Source organism: Eptatretus burgeri, chromosome 6, assembly GCF_056783735.1.
Source record: "Eptatretus burgeri isolate ZD-2024b chromosome 6, Ebu_testis_v1, whole genome shotgun sequence".
In the NCBI taxonomy this organism is placed as follows: Eukaryota; Metazoa; Chordata; class Myxini; order Myxiniformes; family Myxinidae; genus Eptatretus; species Eptatretus burgeri.
In genome coordinates, this window is record NC_140966.1 from 30,838,063 (window position 1) to 30,852,684 (window position 14,622).

At 42.2% G+C, this 14,622-nt stretch overlaps 1 long non-coding RNA gene across 1 annotated transcript in view; it reads right to left on the reverse strand.

The window, feature by feature from the left end:
* Nucleotides 1–1,837: 1,837 nt before the first annotated feature.
* The window catches only part of LOC147024489 (uncharacterized), a 40,131-nt gene continuing 27,346 nt past the window's right edge, over nt 1,838–14,622 (reverse strand). Inside the window, exons 2-3 of the long non-coding RNA XR_015059060.1 lie at nt 11,646–11,799; nt 1,838–7,924 (exon numbers count right to left, since the gene is read on the reverse strand). This is a non-coding gene — a long non-coding RNA (uncharacterized LOC147024489). The remainder of the gene's footprint in view (nt 7,925–11,645; nt 11,800–14,622) is intronic.

The window sequence follows — 14,622 nt, forward strand, 5'->3', positions numbered from 1 at the left end:
ACCAGAACAACCAGAATTCACTAAGAGACCAAGTCAGATTTATCATGTGTATTGATAATAAATGGCACACAGAGGGCAGGAATACAAAATGAAGCAATGACAACAAAGCGCTATTTATAAAGGGAACCCCTTACCCTTAGTCTACCCCTACCCTTGAGTCAACGATGAATGGGAACCTAAATTATCTAACCTTAAAGGGCTTCACTCAAACGACAGGAGAGAGAAATGGGGAAATCACAAGATGGAGAATGTCTTGCCAAACCCGACAGAGCTGGTTATAAGTCAGCCAGTCCAGGTGCGGGCTCGAGGGGAAGGGTGGAGGCGTGCCCAGCTGGGTAGAGGCATGCCTGGCCGGGCGGAGGTGTGTCCAGCTGGGCGAAGGTGTGCCCGGCTGGGCAGAGGCATGCCCGGTCGGACGGAGGTGTGCCTGGCTGGGTGGAGGCGTGCCTCGCTGGGCGGAGGCATGCCTGGCAGGGCAGAGGTGTGCCCGGCTGGGCGGAGGCGTGCCCGGGCGGAGGCGTGCCCGGCCAGGCGGAGGCGTGCCCGGTCGGGCGGAGACGTGCCCGGCCTGTCGGAGACGTGCCCGGACGGACGGAGGCGTGCCCGGTCGGGCGGAGGCGTGCCCGGTCGGGCGGAGGCGTGCCTGGCCGGGTGGAGGTGTGCTTGGCTAAGTGGAGGTGAGGCGTTGCTTTAGCAGCTCAGCAGCTTTGCACACCTTCTCGTGGAAATCATTGAAAGCATCTCCACATATCATGTTGATGCCGCACCCTTTTATCAACTTCCTCCCGCACGTCATCGCACCTCCCATCTCACCTGCCATTGGCCGATGGGTCCAGTGAGACCTCCCATGATCCCTCACACCAATGTTCTGGTGCTGTGCACCGGTCAGGTTGGGGGAGGTGGCTTTTCCCACCTAAACTAATAGCTGAAGGCCTACCAAACACTAAAAAGCACATTTAAGACAGAAACGCATGATAGATAACATTAAACATAGGCTCACAGGGATGATAATTTTTCGACAAACACATTGGGATGGGTTTCATTCTCTAACGGCACAAAATAGTGACGCATATCTGAAATCACATCTGAAATCTAATTACTTCACACATTTTCCAAAACACTCATTAAGAAAATATATGCTCTATTTTATGCATTACTGGCACATTACCGAGGGTTACTGTGTCCCCCGTCCCTCTGATTCACACACACACACACACACACACACACACACACACACACACACACACACACACACACACACACACACACACACACACACACACACACACACACACACACACACACACACACACACACACACAACACCTGTGCCCAGTTACATTTTTACTGTTAGCAAACTTATACAAGCAATTCTGACGACCCCTCAACAAAAAAGCCTCAGTGTCCCCCTCCTAACTATTCCCTATCTTTGCTCTCCCCTCCCAAACCCCAAGTCCTCACCCTTCCCCTCCTAACTCTGTCCCATCTTTGCTCTCCCCTTCCCAATCCCAAGTCCTCACCCTTCCCCTCCTAACTCTGTCCTATCTTTGCTCTCCCCTCCCAAACCCCAAGTCCTCACCCTTCCCCTCCTAACTCTGTCCCATCTTTGCTCTCCCCTTCCCAATCCCAAGTCCTCACCCTTCCCCCTCCTAACTCTGTCCCATATTTGCTCTCCCCTTCCCAATCCCAAGTCCTCACCCTTCCCCTCCTAACTATGTCCCATCTTTGCTCTCCCCTCCCCAACCCCAAGTCCTCACCCTTCCCCTCCTAACTCTGTCCCATCTTTGCTCTTCCCTCCCCAACCACAAGTCCTCACCTTTCCCCTCCCAACCCTAAAGCATCAATCCTGTCATCACACTCGAGCCTTCAACTCCCCACCCCTCCTCAAAGCTTCAACCTCCCCCTTCCAAAGCTATCCCATCTTTAATCTCACCCTCCTCCCACTCATAAATTCAAGCAGGCGTTGTGGCAGGGGGTGGGGGTAGTACACACACCTTTGGGGTGTCATTCCCTTTGGTGTACGTATGTTGCTCGTGGTGCCGAACCCAGCACGTTCTCCAACGACTGCAATCCAGGGTCATGAACGAACGTCCAGGTGAAGCTACCACTCGAATGGATCTTTGTCACGAGGTGTCTGTGACTTCCGAGTGATGTTGCAATGACCACATCAACAGCATAACGTTTTTGAAACTTGTATTTCAAATAAGCAGTTACAAAGTCAAATGAGGAAGTTCACCATTACGTACAATGTCCAACTCCAATTCCTGTGTTGGGTTGTTTCCGCCCAGTATCCCAGTCCTTCCGGCACAACTCACGTGTGTTCACCTCGTCCACCAAGGTTGTTGAACGATTGTCCTGTCGTGGTGTTCTCTCTCGCACGCTGGCCCGTTCACAAGGATGATTTCAAGAGCTCAAAGGAATTATTTCCCGATACACAATCTTAATGAGTTTTAATCAACCTGATTACGATCGACTCCACGCATTAACATCCGCTCTGGACATTAACACCTCGTTCACTCATCATAGTTAAATCGAGCACAGGATGATCAAAATGCACTTCTCGTCACCCGTCTCTCTACACCTCCCTCTCGCGGGTTTATATAGTATGACAGAACAATCCTATGCCTTCCAGCAAATGCGATTCTCGTCCATACTGAAAGTTTCATCTGACAACGTTCCAGCACCTTCATGAGTCTCACCAGGCAGTTTACAGTACAACATTGCCATCCACAGTCAAAATTAGCTCGTTCCATCAAACAGTTGATATTTCAATTTACCGAGCCGTGCTAAACGAAATTTATAACATGTAACCGTCTATTTTATTCATTCGTTTACAGGCATTTACTGATGCTTACAACATCAAGCTTTTAGCTGACACATTCCCCCATCGAAACAGCACAATATTTAACGCTTTCCACTCCGCTATCGTACTCTCACCAATTTCACAGAAACCCATCATGGTCGCTTGTTCAACTCACAATTTTAAGAGAAAATAGTCAGAAATAATAGCAAGGACCAGCGTAACCTCCGCAGTAAAGGTGCTGTTTGAGAGAAAGCCACATAATTATTTGGGTGGTGTAAAACAAGAGAATGTTGCCTTGATCACTGAGGCTTATCTTCACAAGGCCTGAGATGCCAAATGGCTCAAAATACTTTTAAGTGTCGCTTTGGTTATTTTACACTGAAGGGAAAACTTATCAGGAGGGTATGGTGATTGTGAATTTGACAGCTTTGAAGATGTCTTTGACTTCACATCACAAGTAAGCACCAATGGTGGCCGTAGAATATAAATTGTGGGTGGAGTTCAGTGAAATGTCCAACAAATGGGTGGAACTTGCACCAACACCCACACGCACAAACACACGGCTCCTTTTATCGTGTAGATGTACCCCTGGGAGCCATTTCCACAGTGTTGTTATAGTTTTGTAATGAGATGCTGAGATCCTTGAAAATAGATTTCATCCTGTTGTTATGTCCAGTGGATCTCTCACGAGAAGATTCGGGATTGTACAAGATGTTTCTGGATTGATCACTACATAAGCCTTGCAACTTGTCTGACAAATGGAGTGTGTCTTTCCATCCAAGAACATCTCAGTCTTACCAAGTCGCTCCAGAAGGATCATCAAATGAACCCACCAATATGTATTTCCATGATCAGTCAATGGAAGAGGTTCTGTTCCTTGAACCTCTTGGCCTCATCGTCATCCATTATCTCACTGGGCTGACTATTGCCAAGCTAGCCTCCAAAGCCAGCCACAGACTGGGCATCCTCCATCGTTGCAAGTCATTCCTTGGAAAATCAGAACTATTCACAGCCTACAAGTCCTTTGCATGTAGCTCAACAGTGTACTGCTGCCCACTATGGGATGGACCCAGCACATCTGTCTTTCCAGGATTCTATGGAATCTCAAGCTCTCAAAATTATTGGAATCTCCTGCAATGAAGTGAAAACACAAGGTTCGTTGCTCTCACAATGCAGACAGGTCGGTGGCTTCTATGTTGGACCGCCACTTCGCTGGTCTAGCAACCTCTACTTTCTCAGCTCTCTTAACCTTTCCAGCTTCCTCCAAACAGTACCCCCTAATGGATAAACTTTTAAACTCCAGGCTTGCCATTCACATCTACCCCTTTTGTTCCCCCTTTTCCTCATTTGTGGAACTGCCTTCTGTCGGTGGTCCAAACGCACTCTTCACTCTTTTTGTGCTTTCAAGAAAACTGTACCACCATAAGATCATCCTCCATCTCTACTTGTGATTTTTTTTTCCTATCCTCCATTAACCCTGCCTAACTCAGACGTCTTACTTGCAGGTTACGTATTACTCCAGCATTGAAGGTCTTTAGTAAGCTGGCTATCGTTTTTTGTGACAAACCAATAGCTCCATGGTAATTATGTTGAGACTACAGCTCAGACTCCACCTCACCACAAGACCACCATATCAACTTTCCTTGTTTGTGCCTGTGTGTGCATGCATTCCAGACACATTAACTCGGTTCATTTAGAATTCCTTCGCGGTATTCTTTGATTTGTGTGCTGGGCTCAGACGTAATTTTATGAGCTGATGTGACACATGAACAACCTCAATTTACGTTTTCATCCCGAAACTGTCATCGAGGGTAAGTCCTGTTCATACAATGCATCACAAAATATGAGGATTATCTTTATGAATACGGTTTATGTTTTTTAATCCTTTGTGTAAATCTTCTTGGGTTTTTCTTCATGACCTTGGTAGCAATCTCTTTACAATGCAAAATATTTTTGAGCTATAATATTTGACATATTTCGTCTTGCCTGATGTCAATTTATTTCCTTTATTCTTTCTGGAGCATCCTAATTATCAACCTGGTAATATATTTCTTCCAAGTCTGTGCATGATCTTACTAGTGGAGTAGCAGGGGCCAGAAAAGAGGCTTATTTAGTGAGATACCCACACCAGCAGTACCACATTTTCTAATGTGGTTATTATTGACCACCTCCTATCCCTGTACATGAAAACCAATGATGCTAGTCTGGGAAATGGTGGCATTCTGAGAAGTAGGTCAATTAAGGTCGTTGACCCCTGAATTGGGCAATATTTATTAAAACGGCTATAGTTTATATAATTTTCATGTTACAATACCTTGATATACATCAAACTGATCCTAAGACAATAGGCTATAAAATGCAATAACAAAAAAAACATGTGGCTGATAATTGTAAGTGCAGAACCAATTTTATTACAAATTTTGTCCCCAAAATCCAAATTTTCGCATTTTTCAAATACTTTTAGCATCACTCAGCACATGCATAATATAAAAGTATCAAATATTAAGCATTAAAAAGTTTCTCTAGGGTCTGCTGCAATTATACATATATAATATATTCTATTATCTTAAAGGTAAATCATATTTTCATCACATTTTGTCCAAGATGTCTGAAAATACCTGAAAATGGTATTATTCAATACTCATGGCAAATGACCATTAATTTCATATGAAATATCTTTGAAATGATATATTGTTGTAAGGAATTATAATTGTTGATGAGTATATCAATAACACACAGGGATAGATCCAGAATTTTTTGTAAGGGTTGGGGGAGGGGGTTACAAATACCTATGTACTAACACCCCCTCCCCCTTCCTCAATATCACTAAATACATATGCACCAAAAAAAAGTGCCACCCCTAAACCCTGAACCAACCCTAAAATAATGCCCCTGACAAAGAATATTGGATTATATAAGATGATCCCATATGCCACAAAAATCCTGAGATGGTCCCCACATGTGGCACTGCTATAAATAGCACTCTCATCAGCCATGAGTTTACAATGTATATGAAATTAAGTCAGTCACACTTGAACAGATGCGATAGACTACACATACTGCAGCATGTTTTATGTGACACCCTCTTCTCTGTTAAAATGTAAGTATGAAAATATTTGTTTCTATTTTTTTTTTAATTATGAATAGTCTTGTGATGAAGATATATTACCATGTAGCAAATTTTCTGATGGAAAAACATGTGGTATACTGAATGTTTTGCCTACAGACTGTTGAGCTGGGGTTAAATGGTATTGTCATGAGAATGTGTCTAAAATGGAAGTCATTACTGCATAAATTTTATGTAAGGTACATGGTGTTGTGAAAAATAACCCCCCTAAGAGAATAAAGTCCTACGAATAGGGTTTATCCCCAGGTCTAAAATACTTATGAATTTAGATTGAATTATTTTCAATTTAGTGGATGAAATAGACTTATTCTGCCAAACTATTGTGACCAATATTTTTTATGCTTGCAGGCAGATCCGCATTTTGTCTTAGTGTACTCAAGATTACTTCAACAGCACTGAACAGTCTATTATGACAATATGGATGCAGAATTTGACAGTGCTCCCATTGCCAAGAAAGCTAAGGGAGAAGATACCATTGACATTGATAAGTGTCTTTTCTGCACACAATCCTTTTCATCAAAGGAACAGCCAATCACTCCAGTTCTTAACAAACTACGGTCCTTATTCTCAGCATGCAGACAACGGAATGACTCAGTTAGTCAGAAACTTTTGGCCCATGAATCTGATATAATTTCTGGAACAGTGGTGGTCAGGTATCACAGACAATGCAGATCAACATATGTAAGCCAACATCACATCAGAAGAGCTATTAAAACAGTTGATAACTCTGATGTAGTTTTGGATGATGGTGGTAATTCTAGTAGTGGTAATGGTGATGGTGCAAGTGGTGGGTGTGCCAACCGCTTTACAAGATCCAAGGCATCAGTTGTGAAGTTTGACTGGAAATCTCGCTGTTTCATCTGTCGTGATCCTTGCAGCTCAAAGCACCGATTATCTTGGTCAATGGTAGAGTCATCTGTGAAAGATGATCCTGAGCAACCCAACATGTACACCCGAGTTCTTCAAGCTGCAAAGGCTAAGCAAGATGATGTCATGATAACCAGACTTCAGGGTGTACCCAATGGTGATCTGGTTGCCATTGAGGCTCGTTACCACAGACAAAAGTCTTGCTACATCAACTATGTCAGTGGTTGCTCTATCACTGCAAGTAAGAACAGAAAGCAACAATTTGCTGCACACAGTACATCAGTGAGGAGACTGATCAGTGAGTTTACATCAACCATCATTGAACACAGACAAATATTCTTCCTGAGCACCTTGAGAAAGCAGTTCTTGGAGATCCTTGCTGAAGAGGGAGTGGACCATCCAGGTTCATACACATCCTATAATGTCAAAAGACAACTTATAAAAGAGTGGCCAGGTGTTGAATTCACGCCACAACCAGGCACGTCAGATCTTGTTTGTTCTTCAAAGACAACAGTAGGAGATGCTTTGCAAAAGGCATATGAGATGTCAAAAGTTTTGAGTAGCTGAGGATGAACTGATGAACTGAGTTTTGAGTAGCTGAGGAAGTAGCTGAGGATGAAGAGATAAGTTTGAAGACAGATTTGACATCATCAATGGTCGATGAAAGCATTGTTCCAGCCTCTTTGTCTACTAGGATCTGATGAGCAAAACATTTCAAAGGAGATAGAAATGGCAGCCACAAAGTTTGTTGGCTACATGTATGGCAAGACAAACTGCATGTCATTGAATGCCCTGAGGTGTCAGAAGACTGGACAGAGGAATATCCAGGGAAAGAAACTACCACCAACAGAAGACACTTTCAGTCTGCATCTACTTCGCTCTGCTTATCAGCTGTTAATATGGATACAAGCTGCTTACCCTTCTCCAACCTTACCTGATGCAACAGCATATGGCTTCGAACACAGCCCAGGTGGCACTGGTCTCCAGCCTCAAATGATGAGTCAATCGCCAGCTGCTCCAGAGTTGTTAAATGACCTTGTGTGTGACTGTCAACCCAATACCTGTGCAGTGGAGTGTTCTTGCTTGGAGAGTGACCAACCATGCACAGCAGCTTGCACCTGTGAAGCCTTGGTGGATGGAGGGGACAAATCATGTTCAAATCCCTTTACTCTCTCTGCATTTTACAGTGATAATTCAGACTCAGATGCAGACTAGATATCAACATAATATGTAACAATAATGTTGACATTTTCCTGGCATTTATCTTAGTAACTGATAATTTTGTTAGAAAGATTGCATTTGATGACAAAAGTGGAGAGTTTGTACAAACAGCCATTATAGTCCTCAATATTTCTTTGAAATTTATTTTCAATAAAGTACATTAAAAAATTACCATTTAAAAAATATTTATAGTATATAAGAATTTGTACCCCCCCCCCCCCATTTACACAAATCCTGGATCCATCCTTGTGTGTTGTTGATATACTCATCAACAAATATAATTTCTTGTGACAATATAATATTTGAAACAAATTTTTCTCTTAATCAATATGAAATTAATCAAGTTAATGGTCATATGCCATGAGTACTGAATAATACCATTTTCAGGCATCTTGGACAAAATGCGATGAAAATGTGATTTACACTTAAGATAATACAATGTATTATAAATGAATAATTGCAGCAGACTCGAGAGAAACTTTGTGATGCTTAATATTTGATACTTTTATATTATGCATATGATGAGTAATGATAAAAGTATATGAAAAATATGAAAATTTGGATTTTTGGGGCAAAATTTGTAATAAAATTGGTTCTATACTTACTATTTTCAGCCACATGTTTTTTTTGTTATTGCATTTTATAGCCCATTGTCTTAGGATCAGTTTGATGTATATCAAGGTATTGTAACATGAAAATTATAAAAACTATAGCCGTTTTAGTAAATATTGCCAAATTCAGGGGTCAACGACCTTAATTGACCTATTTCTCTGAATGCCACCATTTCCCAGACTGGCATCATTGGTTTTCATGTACAGGGATAGTAGGTGGTCAATAATAACCACATTAGAAAATGTGGTACTGCTGGTGTGGGTATCTCCCGCTTTTGGTGGCCCCTGCTGCTCCACTATACCTTACCTTGAGTAGAGCATGAAATGTGTTTTCAGATCCTCACTGCCATTATTTTTCATCACTTGTTTTCCATTCTCAATGCATCTTCCATTGATGCCAGCTTTTTGTGGCTGGACACATAATAGACTACCTATTACAGGTTTGTTGACCATCCATTCACAGCATTCCTTTCTCACCTTCCTCTTTTTTCACCTTTTCTTTGTGGGATTCTCTTTGACATAGTCTTATGGGTTCATTTCGTCATGGCTCAAAATTTTCCTCTATTGCAAGGGTCATCAACGTATTTTAGATGCAAAAAGGATAATTTTGGATAGCTTTGTCATCACGAGTCATCTTTTCCTCATATGTGGCAATTTAAATTGTCACCATGCAACTTGGCTGGGAGTTGGTACCCCTCTCACCAGCTATGGCACTTCAGCAAAGGACTTCAATCACTCCATGAAACCTACTCGATCTGTAAACTGGCCAACCTAGATTTTTACAAATGGCAAATCCTCCCTTCTGGACTTGGTGATGACTAACTTTCCCACAAATGTCTCCTCCTCTTCCTCTGCTCCAATTAGTTCATCTGATCATATGCTTGTTAAAGTCAACATCTCCCTCATCCTTCAGACAGGTGGCTGCAGCCACTTCCCTCTCCTCAGACGTTGAAAAAAAAAATCACAAACTGGTCAAACACTTGGAATGTGTCTTTCAATCCTGAAAAATCTCAAACACGCTTTCTTTCTCTCACTCTCACTCTCTCCCTCTGAAAGGACCATCTGGTAAACCCTCCTATCTACTTTCTCAACAATCCTCTTGAAGAAGTTCAGTCATTCAAATTCCTCGGTCTCACTATCAGCCACGATCTTTCTTGGGCAAACTACATTTCAAAATTGGCCTCCAACGCCAGCCGCTGACTGGGCATCCTCCATCGTACAAAGTCCTTCCTTGGCACACCTGAACTCTTATCCACCTACAAGGCTTTCATCTACAGTGTGGAGTACTGCTCTCCCCGATGGATGGGCTCCCCTGCCTCACATCTTGCTTCGATGAATGCCTTGGAAACCAAGCCCTTTAAGATTATTGGAATCTCCTGCTCTGAAGCTGAGTCTGTGGGTCTATCACTTCAACATTGCAGACAGGTTGGTGGTCACTCTGTCTTCTACCACCTCCCTTCTGGTCATGCACCCTCTGCTCTTTCTGTGCTTTGTCCCCATCAGGTGTCTGTCGGGCTCACATAGTCCACCATCAACTCCCTCCTGGTGAAATTGCCTAAATCCAGGATCACTGGTAACTTCCACTCATGTGTTCCTCTTTTTTCCACCTGTGGAACCACCTTCCACACCCTCTTCGATCTCATTCTTCTCTCTCGGTCTTCAAGACAGCTCTTCACCCCCATCTCAAGTCATCCCTCATCTAAAAGCTTAACGTTTTCTTTACCTGTTGAATCACCCCCACCCCTCCCAAAATTTTGCTTGTGTATCCATCTTGTCCACCCCTTGCATTCTTCTCTGACCCCTATCGTTACCTGCATCCCTCATTTGTCCATCTCCGTCTACCTTCTCCCTCCATCCTGCTATTGGCATTTTCCCCTTTCTCCTGCTGTTTCTTTGTTATGTTGTGTCCTGGTCTGTTATGTGGCTTAGCTCTTCCATGAGCTGAGACAATGTATAAAATAAATAAATAAATAAGTAAATAATTGCAGGGCTTGTCCAGCATATGAACTTTACTGATACCTCTCTTGAATTTTGATTTTGTTTATCATTTGTGAAATAATTTGAAGCTTATGTGTGCTGTACTGTTACTAATATATTTACTGGGGTTTCACACCATGGTTGATGATATGGGATTTGATGTCAAGGAATTTGTGGACAGGAATGAGTTATCAGTGCAAGATGTAGAACTGTTACGTATGGTAGATTTACTGTAGCTGATCATATTGGGGCTCGAATGACATCCAGTATGAGAAAGTCTGAGATTGTCTTTGTTCTTGTCAATCATATGGGATTAGAACAGTTGGTAGAGAAGACCAGTAGTGGTGCAGTAGAACTAGCCAGGAAAGAATCGGAAGACAGCTCAGGTTATAGTTAGAAGACAAAGAAAAAGACAGTGGATTTTAAAGAGAAAGAGAAGAAAAGGCCAAAGGGTTTGGGTTAAAGAAATTATAACTGCAAATGTACCTGCAACAAAAGGCTAGACCTGTTTCTGATAGTTCTGGCAGGGGTCCGGATTTTGACATAGCCAAGAACATGAGGTTTGTTCCCAAATTTAGCGGGGAGGAAGTCGAGATATTTTTCCTGTCTTTTGAGAATGTAGCAGGACATTGTCAGTGGCCAGTAAGAGTAAGATGCTGGACCCTACTGCTATATAGTGTGTTTGCAGAGAGAGCACAGGAAGTGTATTCATCTGTCACTCAGAGGTTGAGACCGTATAAAGGGCTGTTACCGGCAAATGAACTAGTACCTAAAGCATCCAGACAAAAGTTCCAAACTTTTAAAAAGACAGACTTGGCAGTCATTTGTTGAATTTGCGAGGGAGAAGGAAATTATTTTTGATCAGTGGTATCATTCTCTGCAAGTGGATAAGGACTATGGTAATCTAAGGAAGGTTATCTTGATGGAAAAAAATTGAGAATAGTATCCCCTAAGACATTAGTACACACCTTAATGATCATCAAGTTGGTGAGTTGAAAAGAGAGTTACAGGTCGTGCAGATTATGACGAACTCACTCACCAGAAAAGTGTTGATGTTCTTTATAGTTGTGGTACTATGTGATATAACAAGAAGGTTGTGAGTGAAGATCAGTTGGAGTTGGAGTTAGAAGACGGTAAGGGTCCATCGGTGCAGATGTCTCCAGTTAGAAAAGTTGATTGGTCCGAAAAGACATCTGGCAGGAGTAACGCTTCGAGTGTTATTACTGTCACCAGTTGGGACATATGAAATAAAATTGTTGGAAATTGAAGAGAGACAAGAAGCAGGGATACTGTTAGACCTATCACGCTACTTAAAACCAAAGTTGCATCCTTTGATAATCGTGCCGTGTCAGTTTAAGCTGGAGATGATGTTGACATTGCTATATGCCTGTATCCGACAGTTAAACATTTGTGTCAAAGGGCCAAGTGTCATGTGACAGTAAAATCAAGTCCATAGTTATTGTTACTCGAGCAGCCCAGTCTTTGATGTTGTCTGATGTTTAACCATTGACTTCGAGTGGCTTGGTGAATGTGAGTGCGTTAATCTATGGCATTGAATGGAGTTACTGTATTTATGTCCCTATTCCCATACTCAGGGTGAACTTGAAGTTTGATCTGGTCACATGGCAAGTGATGGTCGGGATAGTCCCAACTCTCCCAATAGAGGGTGTTGGTTTCCTGTTGGAAAATTATTCAGCTGAGGATAAGGTTCATGTTTCCCCTGTGGTTTCAACACATCCTGGAGTTCGGCCGGAAGTTGAGGATTTGCAAGATGATTTCCCAGGTATTTCCCCTGCTTGTGTCATAATTTTTTTTGAGCTACCAGACACAGAACGTGGAGCAAAATGATGCAGTCAGAAAATTTATCAAATTCTGGTATTTGATTGTCAGACATTTTTCAATTATTTAAATAGTGATAGTGCACTCTTATACACATGTTGGTTCATCCCTATACCCATGATAACTTTAGACCAATGTTGATGTTCCCTTAAACCCATTAAATACCCTTCTTCCCATGCAAGTGATGTAGTGTAGGAGCTTTATACTGTTTCAAGATGATGACTCAAGTGTTGAAAGGCCAGTAAGTTACTTCTCTGAATAGCTGAACAAACATCAAAAAGCTTCTTTTACTTTCGAGAAAGAGGACTTGAGCCTGGTTTTGATTCCACAATATTTTGAAGTATATGTAACAAATGGCACAAGCGATGGATGATGGTACTGTATATACCGACCACAATCCTTTTGTTTTTCTGGAGAAGTTCAAGATGAAGAATCAACGCCTATTCCGATAGAATCCTCTAAGTATAGCGGCACCCCATTGAAAATTGTAAATATTTATGGCGAAGATAATGTCATTGGCAGATGCTCCATCTCGTCGAGCTTAAGATAATGTGATGCATATGCGTATGACCCCTGCTGCCTGCAACTGTCACGACTTGGCTGTTTTTTTGTGCAATGTTGTTATGCTGTGCAGTAACAGTAAACAATAGAGTGTGTACCTACCTTTGTAAAAGAAAACTTTACTCTAGGTAAGGTTTCTTTATTTTAGGGTGGTGTTGCCTTCTGTTACTTCTCCTATCCCCCTCCCCTCCCCCGAGTTTTCACTTACATGTTCTACCCACGGTTTGGGATCCCGTGATTGGCCATTTGGGTGGAGAGAGTCAGATGTGTCATGGCGACGATTGTGACTGAATTTGTTCCCGTTTTTTTTTTAACGTTGAACCTTGATAGACCATGGGCCAAAGACCAAAGAGGACCTATCATTTTCAATGTGCTTCGGCCTACAGGGTGAAGGAAAAAAATATATATGGTACTACAATAATCTCATGACACCCTTGTTAAAAATCAACAATGTTCTCCTGAAAATATGTTTTTGCTTTGGAACAGGCTGCATTGAAATGTCTCGTTGATGTGCCCAGATGAAACTTGATGCACATCCCAACCTCACCCAAATTCCGTTCACAATAACTATGAACTACAACTACAACGATCAATTTAAAAGTACTGCCTTAAAACCCAAACATTAGCATTTACCTCGATGACTCTTCAAGGTATACAAGTAAATAATTCATCAATCAGTCCAAATAATAGTCAAATGTCTAAACATAATTTGATAGTGTCACACCTGGACATATAGACGTCTTCTTCACTTGTCTTGAAATGAATCAAATATTGTCAGTCGTCATCATCACTCTCATCAGAGAGTCAATGTCAGTGCCAGATGGGTGACATCGACACGTAGTAGCGCATTCATTTCCAACCTTCTTGCAGGAGCATTTGCTTGCACTCCATAAGGTTTTACTGCAAGAACAGTAAACACTTTTCAGCACTATATCTGGAGCGATGGGTAAGGTGGTCCACTCAATTGCAAGCTCCGAATCTGTTATTTTCCAACCTTATCCTTGTGGGGTTGGTGCTCATATATACTGCTGCAAACAACATCTCTTGATTCTCACTTGGAAGTTTGCTCGCATCATGTGAAGGCCAAGGCTGTCTCTGTTTGGTGGCAAAGCAATGTCACGTACACACCTGAATCTGAAACGGTTGTAACGGGAAATGTTGGCATCAGCACATTCCTTCCACCCCTACTACAGCTCACACACAAACCTCTCCAGGTCTTGCTGTACGGTATCTTATAAGATCCAATTCTTTCCTAGCTCACAAAAGGAATTTTTGTCGACTGGGTATTTCAGCACCAGCTTGAGTATCCAACAAGGGCTTCAGCAGTGTTATCTCCAAGACATTTGTTGATCTCTTGTACATCAAATGCTCTGTTTCCTGCCATCAGCACCACAATTATCTGACACGTCAAAACTGTTGCTACCCACAAAGTGAGAAAAAAATACGTCGGTCCACTGTCCACTGTGCAGATGATAATGTTATTTGGAGATGTTGACTGTGATGCATGAAATGCGTAAAGGAGCATTCTGGTGTTCACTTCTTCTTGGTCAGAATGTAGATCTGGTACATCTTCAACAAGGATACTTCCCTCAGCTGATGAATGCAATCTCTAACAA